Source organism: Panicum virgatum, chromosome 9N, assembly GCF_016808335.1.
Source record: "Panicum virgatum strain AP13 chromosome 9N, P.virgatum_v5, whole genome shotgun sequence".
Taxonomy (NCBI): domain Eukaryota; kingdom Viridiplantae; phylum Streptophyta; class Magnoliopsida; order Poales; family Poaceae; genus Panicum; species Panicum virgatum.
Genome location: NC_053153.1, coordinates 37,860,613 through 37,872,126, shown reverse-complemented (window position 1 = coordinate 37,872,126; position 11,514 = coordinate 37,860,613). Strand labels below are relative to the sequence as shown.

The 11,514-nt window shown below is 45.7% G+C and overlaps 1 pseudogene; it reads right to left on the bottom strand.

The window, feature by feature from the left end:
* LOC120688999 overlaps positions 1 to 11,514 on the bottom strand; it is a 143,611-nt pseudogene that overhangs the window by 27,965 nt on the left and 104,132 nt on the right.

The following is an 11,514-nucleotide window of genomic DNA, read 5'->3' as shown; positions in this document are numbered from 1 at the left end:
TTCACTTGGTAGTTGTGTCAAATTAGAGGAAGTAGTCATTCACATCACGAACGGAACGTTTTCATCTTGTTGATCAGCACCACAACCACCTTGTTGATCAGCACCACAACAGTAATACCTGCACGGAGCCCACACGTGTGCCGATGTGCTAGCACGCAAAAGTCAATGGCGCGTCTAGCCCCCTCTCTCCCTCCCCCCCTCTATCTCCCTCTCTCTTCCTCTCCCTCTCCCTCTCTATATATATACTATACACATACGCGCGCACACACACATATATATGCTATTCTACACCATATGTGTAGAATGAGATTCTATACCCACCCAACCTAACACCCACTATCAGCTAACCAATCGACCTGCACTCGTCAACCTATCCTGTCCAGCTTCTTCCATCGCGAGCATGAGGCGCGAGCGGCGAGTGCGAGTCGTTGGGCGGTCGGCGTGCAGGCCAGCGGGGGCGGAGGCCGCTGCGGCGCCCCAACCAGCTATGAACCCAAACATCCAACCGGCGAACCCAAGACAAATCCGGCTCCCACGAATCCACCACTGGATAGACCCATCTCCTCCAATCCACCTTCTGCATCCCGCGACATCGCTGCGAGGCGAGTTTGAGCCAGCACGCAGGGGGCCGGAGGCCGCGGCGGAGCGCGAGGCCGGAGGCGGCAGCGGCGGCGTGGCAGCATGCGGGCCGGTGGCTCCCCCAAGTGTGCCTCCCCAGATCGACAGTGCGCAGGGGCAGCGAGAGCGCGGCGCGCGAGATCTTCGCGGGAGCTGTAGTGCGATCTTCGCGGGAGCTACGGCGCGGCCTCACAAGGACCAGCGGCGGGTGGCCGGCGCGGAGCTGCGCGACCTCGCGGGGATTAGTGGCGGGCGGCCTGGGCGAAGCAGCGACATCACAGACGCGGCCAGATCAGTATTTCTGAGGCTGGGTAGGTGGCAGTTCAACCCACCCCGTGGGGTGCAACGACGGCGCATGCCACCATATGAGGCCACCACTGGAGGCTGTACCGTGATTTTCAGATTGGGGACGAAAGAATTACTGAATATTGCACTGGAATTCGAAAACTACTGAAGTGCTTGACTTCTTCTCTTAGTAATTGAGATGATACTGCTGCTATTCTAACTTATCTAGCTCCTTGTATGTTGCTGCCATTGACTTTAGTAATATATGGCATGACTTTCAGTTTTGTTAAGTTATAATGAGCTCTCTCAATCATCTGTATTTTCCAGTAGATCAGTATTTCGATCGTTTAGTAGTCCATAATGATTTTCATAGTTCAAAAAGATCAACTTTGAGTCACTAGATGTTGCGCATGAGTTCCACACAGTTGATGTCAAGCCTGTTGGTTTGCTATCAAGAAATAGCAGGACAAGGAAGAATAGGCAAGAATTCAATTACTCATTTATGGGGAGGCACAAGAAGAAAGTTGTGCTAGAACAGCTGGGAAATGAAGGGCGTGCACCATTGTTTGAACTCAAGAATTCAAATACTGGACTACTGGATTTATGAATTACTGAAAAAGTGTAGGTCAAAAATCCCGAGTCACAAACAAAAATAAGGAAAAATTACTGGATGTACATAAAAAATTCTGAATCCAAGCATTTACCGAATATTTTCTATTGAGTCTCTCGATTACTGAATCAGAACTCAAGAAAAATAGGGGGGAAATTATCGGATGTACAAAAAATAGGGGGGGATTATCGGATGTACTTAAAAGAATACTGAATAACCAGATCTCCCTCTTATTAAATCCAAGCATGTACAAGTGTGTTCCCTAAAAATAAACGATCACCCACCAAAAAGGATACTGGATTACTGAATTATTGGATACATGAGTGTTGGGTCCATGAGATGAATTTGATGGATGTATAGACATGCTTGTTACAAAAATAGCAGCCAACCAAAAATCCTATAATACACAAAAAAAATTGACACAGTTTTGTACACGCTAATCTTCATGTTGTTGTTCACTTATTTGAGCCATCTCGAGCATGAAGTTCAGCACCTTCGTGTGACTCAAGTGATTCTTCAAAGAAGCACCTTGATGTTACTTGACATACACAAAAAGAAAGTATATTACTGAACAAAATCAAATAAGTATATTTGATTCTTCACATAGGTGTTGTTAACGATGGAGCCAGGAGAATATAAAATACGATTAGATGGAATACTACTGAACTTGATGGATCCGAGTGTTGAACATGTTGAGATGGATCAGGAATACTGAACATGATGAGATAGACTATACTGAATCATATAGGTTGGACTACCCAAGCTAAAATGATCAACTACTGAACATGAGAGGATGGACTACTGAGCGCGAAAAGGATGAGCTACAAACACGATGGCTACTGAAACATAGATCAGCTGAGGTACGTAGTAGCCACAGTTTTACTGAAATTGCAAAAAGAAAAAAAACCAATACATGCAACATAATGAATTACTGAAAAATTGAACTGAGATGAATTTGATAAAGAAATAGAAGAATAGAGAAAATACTAGGATAGAATTACTCAGTTACTAAGGTACACAGTAGCGGGGGTTTTACTAACATAGAATTACTGAAATACTAGCTAAGGGGACAGATGAAAAGACTAAGAAAGAATTACTCTGTTACTGAGGTAGGGATTTACTAACACAGAATTAGTGAAATACTAACAGAGGGGGCAATACTGAATGTGTTACTGGTTGGGATTTTTTAGTTCATTCTCATCTACCATCAAAGAGTGGCCAAAGAACATACTAAAAGAGAAAAGAGCCACCAAAGGAAACAGATTACATGAAAGTGAGAACTAAATGTGTACGCAAAGGATCGACTATTGAATTACATAAACAAGATGGTTCAGTATAATTAGTCTAGATGGTTAGAAATTAGCCAATTCAATATTAATTTGAGTTACTGAATATAAAATTGCAGAAACTCTGTAAATTTTCTTAGTTTCAGTAGTTTTAGTTAATGAACTCTATTAAATCTCATGTAGTTTGATAGTCTAGTATTTTGTTGTTTGATCCAGTAGTTCAGTAATGACTACAGACTATGTACTCGGTTCAGATCATCAGTGCGTAGGAATCGAAAAAAATAATAACTAGTTACTAAACTTAAAAAATGGCCAAATTACTGATACTAAATCCTAACAAAACTACTGCTCTAACAAGCTAACATTTTTAACTGCAGTTTAGAGTATCGAAATATTCAGTAATCGACTACAAAAATGGGCATGTGATTTTGAATATCAGCATCGTTGCCTTGCTTAACGACCTGCATGACGGGATCAGTGTGTCTCCATTTCTAAAATACCTCGAGAAAACCTAGAGCATACAATCAAAATTGTGCATACATGAACACAAATGCCTAGATTAGGGGATAGCATAAATTAGAAAACTAAATCATTGAACTAAATGCATCCAATGCATGCATAAATTACTGAAATTAAATGCTAGTAAAAATTATTAAAAAAATTAAATGCCTCTAATACATGCATAAACTACTGAGATACTGAAAACTAAATGCTTGCAAAAATTACTAGTAATCCTCTCAGTTGCTAAATCCAAACACATGAACAATTTGGAATCCTATACCCTGTGAAGTTCAGTACACTGTCGTATGCGTCATGAGATGAGTTGGAAAGGGGTGCAATGCCCATATGAACCTGCTACCAGTAAAACTCTAAAAAAGATCATTGAAAAAAAATAGAGCAAGACAGACATAATATTTATTACTGAATGCAAGCCTCTGGTGAATATTTATTACTGAATAAATGGATTATTGAATGCAAGCATCTGCTGAATACTTATTACTGGATTTCTGAATGCAAGAATCTTCTGAAATTTATTATTGAGTCTCTCAGTTACCAAATCTAAACACATGAACTATTTGCAACAATTACTGACCCACGTGACATACTGATTAGATGGATCTATCAATTACTGTATCCACAAATGCATATGCATATAAAAAAAATTCTGAATAACTAGCGCTTCGGGTTACTGAATCCATCCAATGTAAAAAAGAATACTAAATATTATTACTGAGTCTCCCGGTTACTAAATCCAATTACTGAATATTTATTACATAAAAGAAAATTCTGAATAACTGGATCTTCTATTACTAAATCCAAGCATGTACATGGTGTGTTACTAGAAAAATAATTCACCAAAAACTGAAACATACTGAAAAAGTGCGTAATACTGAATAGTTAGTTCTATGGATGAGGCAATGAGTCGAAGCCATGCCCACATGAACCTGTCGGAAAAAGAAACAAAACGTATTTCTACATCAACACCACCAAGATGGAGCATTAGAAGATCCATCAAACACCAAAATGGCACAACAAAAAGGGAAAATCCCTTCTGATACTGTCACAATGCTACACATTTCTCAGTCTCACTGATCCAATTCACTAATGGAAATCTGCATGAGCACATCAGGATGGGTTACTAAATCAAAGAAGCTGACTATTGCATGCTCGATTTGCATGATATTACTGAGCCATCAACATTTAGTATGTTGCCGTAGGATTGCTGAAAAAATGGTGTTGGGAATATTAACATTTAGTAATTGCTAAAAAAATGGTGTTGGGAATATTACTGAGCCAAAGAGAAAAAGGCAAGGTACTACTGATCTAACAAAAAAATTACTCATACTAGAAGCTAATAGAACTACTATACTAACTCATGTGATTGAGTTTCAGTAGTTTATAACATGCTTTTGGTTTTGTTCTTAGCCGTCGAGATCAGTATCTGGCTCTAGAAGGTTCAGTAATTAGCCTATTCAAACTATGTTGAGTAGTTTTCCAACTGAGCTCTATTTAATCTCATGTAATTCTGTAGTCAAATGTTCAGTAATGACTACTGAACTACTATACTAACTCAGAGCATGATATGTTTCAGCAATGACTGGAATTTACTGACGCTAGATGCCAACCCAACTACTGTAGTACTACTGAAAATAACATAGCACTAAGCCTAAACTATGCAATAAAAAATTTATGGTTGCAATAGAAAATTACGTTGAAAACTGCTTACAGAACTACTAGACTATGTAATGAACTACTAAAACTAAAACTACTGAGAAGGATGCTGAAACTGGATTGGCTGGTCGGTTGGGTGTTAGGTGTAGAATAGTATTCTACACATAGGGTGTAAAATAACACATAGGTATATATATATAGCCCAGTGCTAAAGGAAGCCCTAGGCTTCCCAGGGAGCCCGAGCCAGTCAGCCAGCACGCGCGCGTATCCGCGCATGGGTCCAGTGCCCCACGAACCGCCACGCCGCCAGCCACCCGCGCGTCGTAGAAATCGGGCTTCATCGGTCGTATAAACCAACTGAACCCGCGCGATCAACCCCGCGCGCGGGACCCAAGGCCCCCTGACTGCCCCAGCACGGCACCCGCGCGACCTGTGAATCTTGCTATCGTAGAAACCAGGCTTCATCAGGCGTATAAAACCACCCGGCCTCAACCGTGCAACACCGCGCGCACATGCGCGACCTGTGAAGCATGCTATCGTAAAAAGTGTGGTTTCATCGGTCATAGAATCCACCCTAGCCCGCCCATGGGACCCGGTGCCGCCGGACCGCGCCACCGGCACAACCTGTGGTGCACTCTGATGTAGAAACCAGGCCTCAACGGTCGTAGAAACCACCCTGCCCCGCTAGCCCAACTACACCACCGGAACACCAATGGTCCAGGCTGTCGTATAAACCAGCCATCAAGTGCAGTAGAAACCACTTATAATCCAGATCATAGAAAACCCCCTCTATGGCCCCGTATGTAGATCATAGGAATCCTTTTGAAACCATTGGTATGGAAGCCATGTCATGGACATCTGTCGGTCTAACGATGATGGACGTCATAGAAACCGGCCTTACGGTTGGCGACCAACCCAAAACCGTGGTCCCACCACACGCGCACCCGCAGCGCCGGGCATATAAGAACAACAGTACATCAGTCTCTTCCGTGCACCACCCACGGAACGATGTCTCTTTGTTGGCGGCCGATAATGTTGGTTTTCACCGCCAACGCTCCGCCTGATTTCATGAAATATAGGCCCTAACCATGCCATAACCATTACTACTAATGAGTTCCACAAGTTTTGGTGTTTATTTGACTTCAGGAACAACATATCCAAATTTGACCCAAAACGGACGCTGTTTGGACCGGAAGGCCCGAATCCGGCCGACCAGCATACTTTCAGTGGAATCTTGGCATGAGACTTTACGAAAGTCACATAGAGGGAGAATCCAAGCCATTTCAATGGGCTAAATCCCGAAGTACACAACTTGGACCCGGAAGGCTTGGACCCATATCCAAAAGAGAAGCCAACCTGGGCCATGGTCAATCATGCAACATCCACCCTATCCAGGATTGATCCATGGCCAGAGAGTAGCATGTTGTTGCAACGGAGGATTGAGAGGCCGCCAGAGGCTGGCCGCCCTGCCCCAAGGAGGCCGCCCGGCCCAAGACCAGGTCGGTTGATCAAACCGCCTGAAGAACCGACACCTAGAGGAGATCAGGACCGTCCCACGAAAAGGCGGTGCCACATGGAGGCAGGGCCAGGCCGGCCGGGCTAGGCCGCCCGGCCCCACTCTGTAGCCTCTGGTGTCCAGCTTTCGCGTGAAGATCAAGCATCGCCTCCACTGTTGCTTACAACCGGCGCTACCTGAAATAACCGTCAAGAACCGACCTTGGCACACTATAAATAGGACCCCCTCACCTCACTTGTAACACACACCTTGGGAGCTTGAGTGCCTCATAATTTCAGTTTCATCCTAAGTAGAATAGGGAGAGTGTGAGGTGAGAGCTTTGGCGGAAGCCGGGCTAAAGGGGCGGAGTCGAGTTCTCTCGACCTTACCCCATCTTGTACCCACCTCGGGGGAATCTTATAATCGAGTAAGTTTTCCTCGCTTATCTTCAGTTCCTCGCTAGTTTACTTTTTACTTAAGTTACTTGCTTAGTTACTCCCTTTGATCTGTGGGATCCCTTGTCTGCGTGGATAGCAAGTTCTATCCATTTGGGGTTTCTTCTTGCCTTAGCACGAGGCAGAAGTCAGTAACTCGATAGTTTAGGCGTGGTGCTTAGGCTTGGTTGTTACCTCGAGTTGTGTTCCACCCCACGATACCGCAGTGGTAGGCGGCAAGTGGTGACATCCTTGTCCGACCCTAGTAGTCCACCACGTTCGGGTGCTTTCGTAGCAGTAGGATTGCCGAAAGTATGTTGGGCCCCTTCTCATCCCTTTCTGAGCCCTTCGCTTAGGCCGCCGAAGCAGATCAAGTCAGTAGCTTTTCAAGTTATCTTAGTAATTAGGATTCTATCTGGAGATTAGCCCTCTACCCTCGTACCTCTGCTCCTTAGCGGGTCCGGCTAAAACGCTCCAGACCACTGGTCAACGCTTATCGTTCCTTGGATTCAATATCTCGGGCTTACTCACCTGGTGAAAGCTACAATCGATCTCTGTGTGCTTGCGGAGTAATTTGTTAGGCTAAGGAGTGCCAACAAGCTTTCTGACGTAGTTTCCGGGGAATGGTAGCAACACTAGTACTAGAGCTTTTCAGCTGTACACCTATCCATCCATCCATCCATCTTTCCACATAGAGTTTTCTCCTAGTTATCCGGCAGTTCCATACCGCGAGTATATGGAACCGCCACCATCCTGTCATCCCATCCTATCTGATGGTTACGAGATCCATCCCAGTCTCGTAGCCATGGTTCGTGCATCAACCTTCTCTGGTAGAAGAAACAAATGCCCCTACACTCACTTGCAAGAATTCGAGGAGAATTGTTCCCTCCTCATCATACCCGGAATGAACTAGGACACCCTGCGGTGGAAGCTATTCCCGTTCTCTCTGACGGAAAGAGCGAAAACCTGGTACTACCGGACTGCAGTGAAAGTTGGAGGAGATTGGATTCAGCTGAAGGACTAGTTTTGTCTGTTCTTTTTCCTTGTACCCAAAGTGATCCCGCGTCGCATCCAACTGCTCACTTTTGAGCAAGGCGACAATGAATCACTTGAGGCTGCGTAGGCGTGGTTTGCGCATCTCGCGACCTCTGGTCCCCCTCACAAAATTGCTGAGGAGATGATGCAACGGCATCAACCCGGAAAGCGAGCGTTTCTTAAACCTCGCTTCCGAGGGATCGGTCATGTATAAGACAGCGACTGAAGTTAGGACCATCCTAGAGAAAGTCCTTAACTCTACTCCGTACACCGATGTCTTTGACGATCCTCCTGAGCCAGAAGTTCCGCCCACTGGAAGGCAGCCACTCCACATCCTTTTCGTTGCTTCCTCCCCACCTCCACCACACATAGAGGAAATCACCGAACCTGACCCAAGTCCTCAAATCACGAGCTACTCCTTGAAGAATTGCCTATGTTCATACCTGACCTCTTCTCAGAGGAAGAGTACATTGAACTCGGCCATGTTTCAAACATGCCGAAGGAACATAAGTGCATTTGCTCATGATCTGAGGCATTCATTCTCGAAGCCACCTCCCAGATCGAGGGTCTTTCTGTGATTATGAGCTGGGAATGGATAAAAGAAGTGGAATCCTACGGTAGCATCATCCAGAGCTACCGTAATCCCAGACTTCTCTTCTGCACTTTTGGGGACACCTGCCGGCCACAAGAGGCCTTTTACGACCCAAGGGTCGGGGTGAATGTAATGTCCAGAGCTCTGGCAGACCACATCTCACTCTAGCAGCCCTTGACCCTGTCTCGTAAGCACCTGAAATGGATCGACGGCTAGATCGTGGAGTGTCAAGGTATTCTCCGAGTTGTTCCCTTTATGAGGGAAACCAACAAGGTCTACCTAGACTTCCACGTCTTCGATATCCCTGAAGGTGTAGAGTTCCTCTTAGTCGAAAGGCCAATAGAGCCTCTCGTCAACCCCAATAGAGACCGAGCCACGCTCGAGGTAAAGGTTGGCAGAGAAATTATACCGGTCAGCTTAGTACGTTCCTGCAACAACATTGCGGAAGCTAGATCGGAGCAAGACCCACTTGAAGAGGCTGTGTGCACCATCCAGGAAGGGCTAACTCAACCCTCCCTCAATGATGTTGCCACTCATTTCACCCAGGAGCTAGAACCGGACGGCCAGAGTAAGCTGGATGGAGAGGAGCCACCGCAACCTACTCTTCCAGAGCTGAAGCCGCTACCTCCTGGATTGAAGTACGCCTTCCTTCACAACAACAGAGCCATGCCAGTCATCATCAGCGACAAGCTGATAGAGAGTGAGACTCGGCGGCTCCTTGTAGTACTGGAGAAGTACCGATCCGTCATTGGGTACTCTCTGTAGGACTTGAAGGGGATCAGCCCCAATCTGTGTACCCATCACATCCCTATGGAACCGGACCATAAGCCATCGAGAGAGCACCAACGATGGCTTAATGATGCGATGAGGGAGGTAGTCAAGAAAGAGGTTCTGAAGTTACTGCACGTAGGTATCATATACCCTGTGCAAGATAGTGAATGGGTTAGCCCCGTTGAAGTAGTCCCAAAGAAGGGAGGCATGACAGTGGTCCAGAATGAGAGAAATGAGCTCATACCTCAGAGGACCGTTACTGGTTGGCGAATGTGCATCGACTACTGGATGCTTAACAAAGCTACCCGGAAAGATCACTTCCCACTGCCCTTCATCGACGAAATGCTTGAACGGTTGGCCAAGCATTCCTATTTCTGTTACCTTGATGGCTATTCTGGTTATCATCAGATCCCTATCAATCCTGATGACCAGAATAAGACTACCTTCACCTGCCCATACGGCACGTTCGCCTACCGGTGAATGTCATTTGGTCTCTGCAACGCACCTGTTTCTTTTCAGCAGTGTATGATGGCGATTGGAGCCTTCCTTTCAAGATTATGTGCGACGCTAGTGACAGTACCATCGGAGCAGTGCTCGGTCAGTGCAAGGATAAGCAACACTACGCCATATCTTGTGCCAGTAAGACACTAACCGGCCCCCAGCTCAACTATGCCACAACGGAGAAGGAACTTTTGGCCGTGGTCTTTGCCATGGACAAGTTCAGGTTCTACTTGGTTGGGGCTAAAGTGATAGTATACACGGATCACGCTGCACTTAAGTACCTACTCACCAAGAAGGACGCTAAGCCACGACTCATCCGATAGATTCTGCTCCTTCAAGAGTTCGATCTTGAAATCAGGGACAATAAAGGAGTAGATAATTGTGTGGCTGATCATCTCTCCCGGATGCAAATACAAGGATCGGATCTTCCGATCAACGATTATCTGAGAGATGATACTCTCCTGAAGGTCATGTTGACATTTCTTAGCGTCACCACTAGGAGGGGTTAGTCCCCGGCAATGGCGCCAGAAATGCTTGTTGACATTTCTTAGCGTCGCCACTAGGAGGGGCTAGTTCCTAGCAACGGCGCCACGGAAATGCCTTGTTGGTATGTCTTAACATTTACAGAAGGATCCACAAGCGCACGGATATACTGTTGTAGTATTTCACCCGGAAGTATTCAGGGTGTCGTTATTTATATTTTCCCAAGGGATGGCTAGGTTGTGTAAAGTTTATTTATTAGTTTCATAACCATGACACGTATGAAGTAAGATGAAGACCACTGACTATACAGGGGTAAGTGATAAATAATAGATAATCAGGGGTAATGTGATACACACAGAACAACCAACTCTCATGAATAAAGAATAAACAAGCAATCCTAAAGTTAGTGGGAGCATAGGCACAGATTCCTAGTATACTATTCATGTTAGCAGATAAGTTACGTTAGTCACATGCTTAGAACTGCAAGTGCCGGGAAATTAGGGACATCGGGGAGAATGACCCGCACTGGAGAACATCCAGTCCCGTTTCATCTTTGCATGAACTCCTACATGATACTCAAACGTCGGGGAGTACGCTAACCGAGAAGCAGCTTCCTGGCGGACCGACAGGGCTGTCACCGCCTGCGGTCTACCCCAGTCACACCATGGAGTACCATCATATCCGAAGGATCCTACATACCCGGGCACCATGCCCGCATATGAGGTCACTACCCTAGCACCCCCGGGTCCCCCACCCTTCGGATGGGCAGGTAAGATGCTAAGGCAAGCCCGAAAGTACAACAAACCGATATCCTTACCCAGATCATCTGGTCTAATCAAGCAACTAGTATAACTTGATGAAGCACTGATCAAGGCTAAGCAAGCTATGAACATAGCAAGATAACCAAGAACAAACTCAATATGATTAGCATAACGAAAGTCGGAATACAAAGCCATACCAGAGGCCGAGGATTGCTCGCCGACCCCGAGGATGACTAGATTCGCTAAGGAGATGAAGTACTAGCCTAGCTCCACTATCCTAAGGAGTACAAGTCACAAATGAGAGTGAGAGAGAGGCCTTCAAGTGGTGTGTGTGGTGAGAGTGGTGGGAGGCCCCTTATATAGTGCTTGAGGTCGGTTCCCGTCAACTCTTTACATGGAAACATCCCTTACCGACCTCTATTGGATAAGATCAGGCTTCCCGCCAAAACTCAGCCTGTTTGGCTGACATAA